This window comes from Elephantulus edwardii, unplaced genomic scaffold, assembly GCF_000299155.1.
Source record: "Elephantulus edwardii isolate Elephantulus edwardi_28Jun2011 unplaced genomic scaffold, EleEdw1.0 scaffold00001, whole genome shotgun sequence".
NCBI classification, from domain to species: domain Eukaryota; kingdom Metazoa; phylum Chordata; class Mammalia; order Macroscelidea; family Macroscelididae; genus Elephantulus; species Elephantulus edwardii.
The window spans coordinates 11,905,862-11,917,364 of NW_006399751.1; positions in this window are offsets into that span (position 1 = coordinate 11,905,862).

Consider the following 11,503-nt stretch of genomic DNA (forward strand, 5'->3'; position numbering starts at 1 on the left):
TTTGTATTTCTACTTATCATGATGTCTTGGACAATATGTTTCCCAACGAGGTTAGCACACGTATACAAAATGCCCAGTCTTTGTACTCGGAGAAGCTAAAATTCACATTGCCACCCAGCCACTAGGCATATGACCTTGTAATAATCTCATAGTTGTTGAGAAGCATAATGGGGGGGGGGGCGGAAATAATAAAACGGAAGGTACAATTTTTGCTTCAGAAGGTTGTACATAAAGGAAAATGATACCTGGAAGACAATTATGCTTAAGGATTGATTAAAAAGTGTATGCGTATACATGTACATATACCAGAGGACATTGAATCTTATTGTCTAGACTATTTGTGAAAATTTCTCACTTAAATGACTCGAGCAATTTAAATTACATCCATGAAGCCTGATTTCTCCATCTCTAAATAAAATAGACATACTAATCTGTTGATTTAGTAAGGAGTTGTATTGTCAATCCAAAGGCACATAGTTCAAATCTACCACTTGCTCTGTAGGAGAAAGATGGTCAATTTCCTCCTGTGTAAGCTGGTTTTTTGTGTACCTTTGAGTCAGAATTGACCCATAGCTGACCTTACAACTGGTTTTCAAAGGTGGTTAATCGCAAGGGAGGGAGACTGCCCATCCTCCTCCCATAGAGCAGCTGGTGGATTCGAACCACGGGCCTTGGGGATTGCAACTCAGCTTCTTGCCACTCAGCCACCAGAGCCCCGGTGCAAGTTGTTGTCATTGTTATTGTCGTTGATTGCCTTCGAGTCTAGCACGACTTATAGCGACCCTTGAACAAAAGGTCAGCAAGCCCTTCTGCTACTACTCTTGACATTTATCAAAGGTCATAGTTTCTGGAACCATGTTATTTAGGAAGTGGATACCTCTGCCGCTCTGAAAATCTGCTGGAGGTTTGGTTAGCTCTGAGTTGGTTCCAACTCAGTGGTCTATGACAGCCAAAGCAATGTTAAACGTTTCTAGTGACTAGATTCCTTCAATTTACCTATCTCTGAGGTGGGTGTCTCAACTATACTTCTCTCTCCTGTTTGGTTGACTGCTTGAGATAAATGCAAGCATTACCTTTGTAATGCAATTTTGAGTTTACAAGGCATTTTCTCATACGCTGTTATTACTCCACACCTGCTTGGGTCTATTTTGTAATAGTAGAGACTGGCCAACAGATCTATCAAAGATTTCCCTTCGCCTGAATGAGGAGTTAAAAATATGACCACTGAGATCGCCTGCTGAGACAATCAAAATGAATATTTACTTAGGCTAGTAATGATCAATGTCTTCTGAGTAATATGGAAATTGAGTTCAATACTCAGAATAAAGCCGAGGCTCGGAAACTAAGCAAAACAGTATTACCTAATGTACTCCCCACATAATTGCTTGTCTTCTGCTGCAATTTTCACAATACAGGGATCATTTATGTGCACTTATACATTTTACTGTTGACTGCATGACTGTACAACACGTCAGGGAAAAGGGAAGCCACAGTAATACGAATTCATCAAACATCCACAATTGCTCCTTTTCAAAAAGCCTCTAAGGGGAATCTTAGCACTAACCCCATTTATGAGCTGTCAGAAACTGTCAGCTGCAAAGCCTGGAAACCGGAATTGGGGCTGAGTTCAGCTTTTGCCTCAGCTGTCAGCTATCCTGGCCCCTGAGCTAAGCGCCTCATAAAATTCCAAGAGGAGGGAAAAGGGGACAAGGAAGGAAGAGTGACCATCTACATATCTCACAAAGGTCCTAAATAATCCTCTCCCTTATTGGAAAAAAAAACCCACACAGTTTTGTGAAAATAAACTCTGAAAACTCATGAAGATAAAGTGGTGTGATGGTTAAACTCTTCGCTGTTAATCTTATTGCTGGAGGTTCAAAGCTACCAACAGCAGTGTGGGAGATAGATCTGTTTCTCATATTACAGCCTTGAAATCTACTCTGTCACATATAGAAGTTTACCCTATCGCAGGGAGTTACTACAAGTTATTACAAGTCAGAAGTAAAAAAAGTTGATAGAAACCAACAAAAGTCAATAGAAGATAAAGTTGGTGGACCACCTGCAAGCTTCCTTTTGGGAACATGATGCTTAGGACAAGCCCCTCCTCTGCTAAAGGCCAGTGAAGATTGTGAGTTCAGAATTAAACTGGAAAATGAGCCTGGAACTCAACTGTTTATAACCTCCTTCCATTATTTGGATGACTGTCCAAAGTGCTTGGCTATGTCTAGGAGTGGCTCTTGTAGACTTAGTCAATTATTGTTCCACTGTCATTCCTGAACTCCTCGTGAACATGGAAAGGGGTGAGGGGAGTTGATAAGAACACAGACAGTGGCATCTGCTGGATCTGAGAGCAAAAAACCCTTCCCAACATTTTACCTGATACTTTCATTCAGTTGCGTGGTTCCAAGGACAATGTATCACCATTCTGTATTTTCTGTCACTGGCATCTCCAAGCTTTAGGATTAAGAGATAGGAGGCAGTTTCTTCTCCATCCGGTTCTCAATAGTGTCTTTGTCATCTCTCAGATATAGTTTGATCCCCTCAAGTATTACGGGGCTGTTAGATCAATGGAGTTGCACTTTAAGATACCATTTGGTAGGACTAATCAGAGTAAAGCAATTTAAGAACACATCTGCATGTTTGTGTACACACACACACACACACACACACACACACACACACACACACACATATTTTCATTGCCTTTGAGTCAGAATCAACCCATAGCTGACCATTCACTGGATTTTCAGATACTATAAATTGCATGAGAGGAGAGTGCCCACCTTTATTTTATGGAGTAACTGGTAGATTCAAACTGCCTGCCATTGGATTGGCAGCACAATCCCTTATCCACTAGGTCATCAGAGGTCCATGTGTGTATGTGTGTGTGTGCGCGCGCGCACACATGCTCGCGCATAAAGATTTATATATTTATTTCATTTTTATATTTATATAAATTTATATCTTTTTATTATTAAAATTATATTAACATTGTATATTTCTATATTTATTTCAAAGAAATGGCTTATGTGCTTAGTAGGTGAGAGCTCAAGAGGGAGGCATCTCCAGATATCTGGAAAGATTAATGACTCCAGGTCCATAGCAGATAGGCTGCTAGCTTCAGAGAGTGATGAGTCTTAAGAGTTACTGTTTGGGAACAAGTTCACAGATAGCTGGCCTTGGAGACTCAGTGCAAAGTTAGCAACCACAATAGGCTAGTTTCAAGAATGGAAGGAATGAGTCAGAGGTAAGAAACAAAACAGAACAAAAAACAAACAAATCCAACCAACACCAAAACTCTACAGTTTTGTTTTTCGGGTCTAGACACATGTTCAATGCAGGTCAGGTCACAACTCTGAGGAAGCTTCCTTTTCATCAGATGAAGTTTCTCATATCTTTATAGAACTGCTTCTAATCCTACCTCATTGACATTACAGAGGCTAGAAAAGATAACCAATCAAATAGCTACATTATATTTGAAGGTTATAGCCTCATTGACACAGAGTACTATCACAGTAGTGTAACTGATCTGTATTCATGTTTTAAGTAAAACTCCGTCTCCCACAGCCACACATACTTGATGGCCTACAAATTGACTGATCAGAGGTATTTTAAACTGGCATGTGACTTTGGATGGACAACAGGATGTGGGATTCCTGTGAGCCAGAGACCGGTGGCATCTACCATCTAAATTATACCTACTTAATGTATCTTCAGTCACACCTGTTTCCCTATTTTCTTGATTATTTTTTATTGTTTTTAACTATCTGATGAATGATAAGATCATCCTGACCCTTTCTATTGATAAATTGACAGATAAGGCTGTTTTTAATATTAAATAGACTCTGTGTGTGTGTGTGTGTGTGTGTGTGTGTGTGTGTGTAAAGAAACTTGCTGGCACTGTGGTTAAGATCCTGACTGCTAATCCAAAGATCATCTGTTCAAACCTATTAACTGTTCTCTCCATAACTAATTAGAAGAAAAACCAAATTGTTTTCTCCATAGGAGAAAAAGGTGACAGTCTACTTCCCTAAAGGTTTCAGCCCTGGAAATTCTATGCAGGGGTTCTACCTTGTCCAGAAGGGTTATTGTGATTAAAACTCCATTCAGCAATGACGGGTTTGGAGTTTTGTTGTGTAGGCATTACACCAAGATGCTGACCTAACATCTCCTACACACTTAAATGTTCTTTACTATTTCCTATTGTCTTCAGCCTAGTGTTTAAAAGGCATGTTTATTCATTACTTATTGATCAGAAACAGTTTTTGATAAGACAAAACAGTGTGATTCATTTAAAAGGCAAAAAGGTTATGTCTACCTTCTTCACAATGGAGATGTATTACTATTGTTATTGAGTTCTCTCAAGAACTAAGCTGAATTACTGCAACCCTATGCACAAGAGAATTAAATCCTAACTGATCTGGTGCCATTCTCTCAAACTTCCTCTCTTTTGGTTACCTTTTACTTTTCCAAGCATTATGGCTTCTTTCAATGACTGTTGTTGTTGTTATTGTTATGTGCCATAGAGTTGCTTACGACTCACAGCGAGCTTATGTACAAGAGCCCTAAACGCAGTTCTATCCTGTGCCAACCTCGCCGTCTCAAACACACTCATTCCCACCACTCTACTCGCAGAATCGATCCATCTCATCGAGATCTTCCTCTCCTGTGCCATCTCTCCGCTCTCCCAAACATGATGTCCCTCTCCAAGGACCAGTCCCTCCTTGCAACATGCCCAAACTTTGTCAGATGAAGTTTCAGAATCCTTCACTCCAAGGAGCATTCTGGCTTCACCCTCTCCAGGACAAACCTGTTTGTTCTAGCAGCCCATGGTATAGTCCACACTCTTTTCCAGCACCACAGCTCAAAGGCATCAATTCTCTTTCTATCATCCCTATTCACTGTCTAGCCTCTCCTAATATTATGCTTGTGGTATTAGTTTAAAAGTTGTATTTTCTCGCCATTACATTAGTCCCTATCTGGAGGGCAAGTCTCCAGCTACCTTAACTTTGGACACATGGTTTTGCAAATCATCAACAGCTGTGGAACTAATAAGAGAGCGAGAGGGGAAGGGGGGGGGGAGAGAGAGAATGTTTTCCATGCTATAGAGCAAGACCCTGGTGATGGTGGTGAAGAGAGAAGAGACCATGACACTGCTGTGAAGAGAGTATTGAAAGTTGTAGCCAGAAAAATCCCGAGAGAAAATCCCCAGTTAAAGGTTCTGCTGGATGACTGAACTGGTCACAGTTAAAGATATTGCTTGCTTAATGATTGATAGAAAAGCTAACTTGTAACTGCTTTGAGGCAAACCTTGCTGGATGATTAAGAAAACCAGAAGCTTCTTGAATGTGTGCCACTGAACTGAAACCTGGACTTTCACTAATTAAGAAGTTGTGTTTTGCTGTTAATTTGACTTGGGACTGCTGCTAAAACAGGACTTGTATTAGACAATATTCTTCATCTCTCCCACTCCCTAATTCCCTATTTACTATTTCCTTACAAAAACCCCACAACTCTGAGTAAAGTCTGTGAGTCAACAATGAATATCAGACAGGAGTATTTGGTAGAAAGAGGAGCAGGATCATATGGGGTGGCGTGTCTGCCTAAGCAGCTATCTATTTGTTGTTATGGATATTATTGATGGGGACAGTTCTCCTTTATCAAGAGAGTAGAAATTAGACTCAGCTGCTCCCACTTTGCAGCTGCTCCTTTCACAATGTCAAAGAAGGTGAGAAGAAAATTCACCATGCTAGCTTCTAAGGAGCATTAATGTTGCATTCCTTCTATGGTTATTTGTGTTGTTACGTACCATTGAGTTAGAACCAAAGCAAAGCTGACTCTTCAGTGGATTTTCAGAGGCAGTTAATCACAGAAGAGGAGATTGTACATCCTTTCCCAACTGAGCAGCTGATGGATTTAAACCTGTGTCTGAGGTACAGCACAGCTTCTTACCACTCGACTATCAGAGTTCCCTTGTTCAGATGTAGAATTGTTTATTATTTTATCAATTCATAATCTACTCAATGTTCTTTGTCAACACTACAATTCAAAGGCATCTGTTTCCCTCCAGATTTCCTCATTCATTTTCTAATGTTCACATATCTATGAAGCACCTGGGAATGGCATGGCCCCAATAAGGGACACTTTGGTCATTAAATTGACACCCTGCGTCTGTAGCACTTTAAAGAGTTCTTTTCCAGTAGAATTGCCTTCTACAATACAGAATTTCACTGTAGACTGTTGTTGCCATGAGTATTGATCAGGAACAAGGTAAAGTTAGATACTTTACCGCTTCAATTTTTCCTCCATTTTGTTTATTGGTCCTGTTTTGAGGATTCCTTTGTGTTGAGGTATGATCTATACTGAAGGTCATATGATCTTTTAAATTTTTTAGTAAGAACTTCAAATCCTCTTCACTTTCTCCAAGAAAGGTTGTGTCTTCAATATAGTACAGGCTATTGTTAAAATCTTCCTCTAATCCTGTAGACAAGGTCTTGTTCGATAATCCAGCTTCTTGGATGATTTGCTCAACATACAAATTTGAATAGACATAGTGAAAGGATAAAATTTTCACAAATATCTTTTCCAATTTTAAACCGTGTAGTATCCCCTTTATCTGTTCAAAAGACTTCTTCTTAGTCTGTATACAAGTTCCACATGAACTCAATTACACATTCTGGAATTTGCATTCTCATGTTGTTGTCATAAATAATTATGATCTGCGCATCCAGGTACCTTTATACAGTCAATAAAACACAAGTAAATAATATTCTTGTATACTCAGCTTTCAGCCAAGGTCCATCTGACATTAGCAATGATATCCTGTGATCCATGTCCTTTTCTGAATCCAGCTTGTGTTTGTGTTACTTTCTTGTTGATGGACTTTTTTACTAATGTTAAACAAGTTTTTGCTTGTCTGTATATCTATTATAATGTTTAACGATCTCCACACCCTGCTAAGATTTTCTTTGCAATAAACACAAAAATGAAACTCTCTCAGTTGGTTGTTGAGGCGACTATCTTCTAAATTACTTGACATATATGAGTGAGCACATTCAGAACTGTATCTGTGTTTTGAAACACCTCAATTAGCATTTTTTTTGTTCAATCCTTAGAGCCTTATTTTTTGTCAATGTGTACAGGTTGGACTTCTTCCTTTAGGACCATTGGTTCTTGATCACACGTTACTTCCTGTTATGGTTGAGAGTCAACCAATTAATTTTGGTATATGACTGTCTATCTGTGTATTGTTCAATCTTCTTTTGATGCTTCCTGCATCATTCAATATTTGTCCATAGAAACTTTAAATATTGGAACTTGAGGCTTCTATTTCTCTACAGTTCTTGCAGCTTGAGAAATTGACTTTTTAACTACAGGTATGTGCATATGTCTTTGTCGTCTTCAGTGGCCCTTTGAAGATCTTTGTTCTGCTCTCTTATAATGTCTTCCTTTTGTTTTCATTCCTGTACATTTTATAGGAAATTTCAGAGTCCCTTCTGATATTCAATTGATTCTATTTGTGGTAAAGTACAGGTTATTCTATAGAATGAACAGTTTATGTGTAGATATAATATTGTTGAGCTATTGATTAAATGAACAAATAATTGCATAAATCTGTGATTGTTATGCCCCTTAATGACATGAGAATGTCATTTAATATAGTTGTTATATTCATGTTTCATGTCATCTTTTGCTGCAGCATAATTATTTTTTAAAGTTTAACAGCTCTGTCTATGCACATACTTTATATAAGTACATGTATTATGCTTTATGTATATTTATTTATATTTTTCACATCTGAAAAATGTCAATAAAGTTGTTATGCTAGTGAGATAACTATTTTCAAATAGATATTTGTATTTGCTTGCCCCAACAAAAACATTATTCAGAAGTTTGTCTTCCTGGAAGACATAATTGTATGACTGAGGGAGGAAGTGCTACTCAGTTTGTTGGTCCAAATGATAATAAAGATTAAAAAGCCAGAAAGGCTGTGCCAGATTGCAGACATATTTAAACTTTATGCACAAATAATTTAATTTATGATTGGATGTGGAGCAAAATGAAGGTAGGCCATTTTCTGCCTCTTTGGTTTACGGCATACATTTTAAACGTGGAGGACCATCAATAGTTAATGTCAAAGTTATAAAATTACTACACAGAATTCAAAATTACCCTATAAACATTGCAGATATATTTCATTTGTATATCCCACGCACTTGAATAATAATAAACTGCTGTGACGTTTATTCTAACTCACAGCAATTCTACAGGACAGAGCAGAATTGCCCTATAGAGTCTTAGAGGCTATAAATCTTTAGAAGAGCAGACTGTCTTTCTTCCTAACAGAACTGTTTGCTTCATACCACAAGCCTTCTGACTAGCAGCTCAAAACTTAATCCACTGTGTCATTGCAACCCTCTAAAGTTTTGAAATAGAAATAAGATTAAAATACCCAGAAAATTCCAAGTTGCTAATTTCTAAATGTAGGGTTTTTAAAGGACATCCTGCTTGGAAGGGTAGAGGATCAGCACAGAAAAGGAAGGCCCTATATAAGATGGATTGACACAGTGACTGCGGCAATGCAGTCAGGTGTGTCAGAGATGGTGAGGCTGGTTCAGGATAGCGCAAGGATCACAGCCACTGTTCATAGGATCGCTATGGGTCATAGTCGACTCGGCGGCACATCACAACGCAACAACAATCTCAAAACAAGGGAAAGTAGCCTTTCCCTCAACTTCTGCTGGTGACACAACTTTGCTTGCTGAAATTGAGGGGGACCTGAAACGCTTGCTGCAGAGGGTCAAAGGACTGCAGCCTTTGGTATAGATTGAGGCTCAACGTCAAGAAGACAAAGATTCTTACCACTGGGACAATTGGCAACATCAGGATGTATGGTGAAGAGATTGAGATTGTTCACAGCTTTAGTTTGCTTGGCTCCACAGTCAACACTCTTGACGGCAGCAGCCAGGAAATTGAAAGACGTTGTGATGGGAAAGTCTGCTGTTAGCGACCTCTCCAAAGTACTGAAGAACAATGGTGTCTCTCTGGAGACTAAGGTGCATGTGATACAGGCCATGGTCTTTGCAATACATCAAAGAGTTGGATAATGACTAGGGAGGATAGAAGAAGAATTGATGCCTTTGAGCTGTGGTGCTGGATAAGAGTATTGAATGTACCATGAACTGCCAAGAAAACAAACAGATTCATCCTGGAGAGGGTTAAACCAGGCTGCTCCTTAGAGGCAAGGATTCTGGGGCTTTGTCTGATATGCTTTGGACATGTTGTAAGGAGGGACTGGTCCTTGGAGAGGGACATCATGCTTGGGAGGGTGGAGGGCAGGCGCAGGAAGGGAAGGCCCTCTATGAGGTGGATTGTTTCAGTGACTGGGGTAATCGGGATGGGCGTATCAGAGGCAGTGAGATTGGCACGAGATAGAGCCGGGTTTAGGTCTGTTGTACATAGGGTCGCTATGAGTTGCAAGCGACTAGATGACACATAACAACAACTCTTAACTTCAGAGTTCAATGCACAGCGTTCTATCCTCTCCTGAGGATAAAAGGTTGTTTCAGTTCTCAACGATAAACATGTGCTTGATTCTCAGAGGGGTGCATCTCACACTAAATCATGTGACAGAGGTGTAACTATCTAGATGTGTGCCTATATTGGGGCCTACTGTCCTTCTCTAGCATTTGAAGAAGACGTAGAGCTAAACTCTTCAAAGGTTGATTAATTTTTTTTTCTGTGCCAAACAGAAAAAAGGATAGAAATACAAGGGGTGGAAAAAACCTCATCAGGCTTGATGTTAGAAAAATCCAGATTGCCAACTCATTAACACTTGGACTTTAAAATTCAATCGTTTATGTCAGAGAGAAAGAGGAAAAAGAATACCTGCATAGGTAAAAGGGATCTCTGGTGGCATAGTTTGTACTGAGAATCCAAAGGAGGCCCCTCTTTGTTGATTCAAATCCATCAGAGGCTCTGTACAATTAACTGAGGCAATCTCCTGCTTTGCTATATATAGCTTCTGAAAACCTGCTGGAGGATCAGCTGTGAGGAGGTTCAGAATCAGTGGCAATGAGGGAGAGAGAGCGCATATGTAAAAGGGTTTTAGTTGAGTAACGGAAAACTAAATACAAGAGGTGTGAGTCAGGGTGTAGGGGGTGTGTCTCTGTGTGTGTGTGTGTGTGTGTGTGTGTGTGTGTGTGTGTGTGTGTGTGTGTACGTACTCCAACTGCCTTGTTATAGGTCAACTTGCAATATGGATATTGAAAAATTATAAAGCTACTTTTCATTGATAACCACAATCTCCTCCACACAAAGTCATGCAATGGTAAATAATTGCATTCACAAGCTAACATCTAAAATAACTCTCTTTTTAAATTAAACTACTATCTTTCCTTCCACAATACATTTTTTTCATGTATCGTCTGCCTGATATTAAAACATAAATGTATCTTCAAGACATCACCATAGGCTAAAGGGAAACTAATAATAACAACAAAATAGTAATTTTTATAGGTCTTTATGTGGAAATATCATATTTGCAAAAAAATTAACAAAAACAGCTCCAAGGGCTCTCATTCACATTTTCTCCAGCTTCCTCTAAGGTTCACACGTGTTGTTATTGTTGTTGTGTGTACTGTAGAGTCAACATAGCTGACCTTGCAGCAGGTTTTCAGAGGCAGTTAATCGCATGGGAGGAGACTGACCACTCTTTTCACCCAGAGCAGCTGGTGGCCTCGTACCCTGTGCCTTGAGGACTGCAGCACTTGTCACTTATCAGTAGACCACCTGAACTCATAGATTTTATTACCAAGTATGTGCAGTGCACAAGATTTTCCATACTTACTTTTTTAAATTATGGAACTACATACAGCTAATGAAACTCCTGTCAATTAAAACTTTTTTTTCATTTATAGAATCCAGTGAGATCAATTGCATAAGTTATGTTGTGCAATTATCATCAATATCTACTGCCAAAGACTCCTCACCATAGACAGAAACTCAATGCTCCCTCAGCAATAATTCTCTTCTTTGACCTCTCTTCCTCTCCCTGGTGACCACTTTTAAACTCTGATCTCTATATATTTTACCTATCGAACATCTACAGTATTTATAACTTTGGGACTGATTTATTTCATGCAAAAGAATGTTTTCAAGGTTCATCCTTGTGGCAGGGAAGGCAGAGTCCTAAGAGAGTAAAGAAAGGGAAAAAATATGAAGTTGGGATCCCATAAATGGCACTGCAAGCATAGAATGGCAAAAGAATAAAAGTATAACAGTATCTTAAGCTCAAGGAACTGAAGAACAAATTCAAACCTCGAGTTGCTATAATCAAGGATGCTTTCAGCAGAACGTTAAATGATCCTGAAAGTATTAAAAGAAGATGGAAGGAATATACTGAGTCACTGTATCGAAAAGAATTGGAAGACACAGAAGAATTTCATGAAACAACATATGAGCAAGAGCCTATGGTGATGAAAGAAGAAGTTCAGGCTGCTTT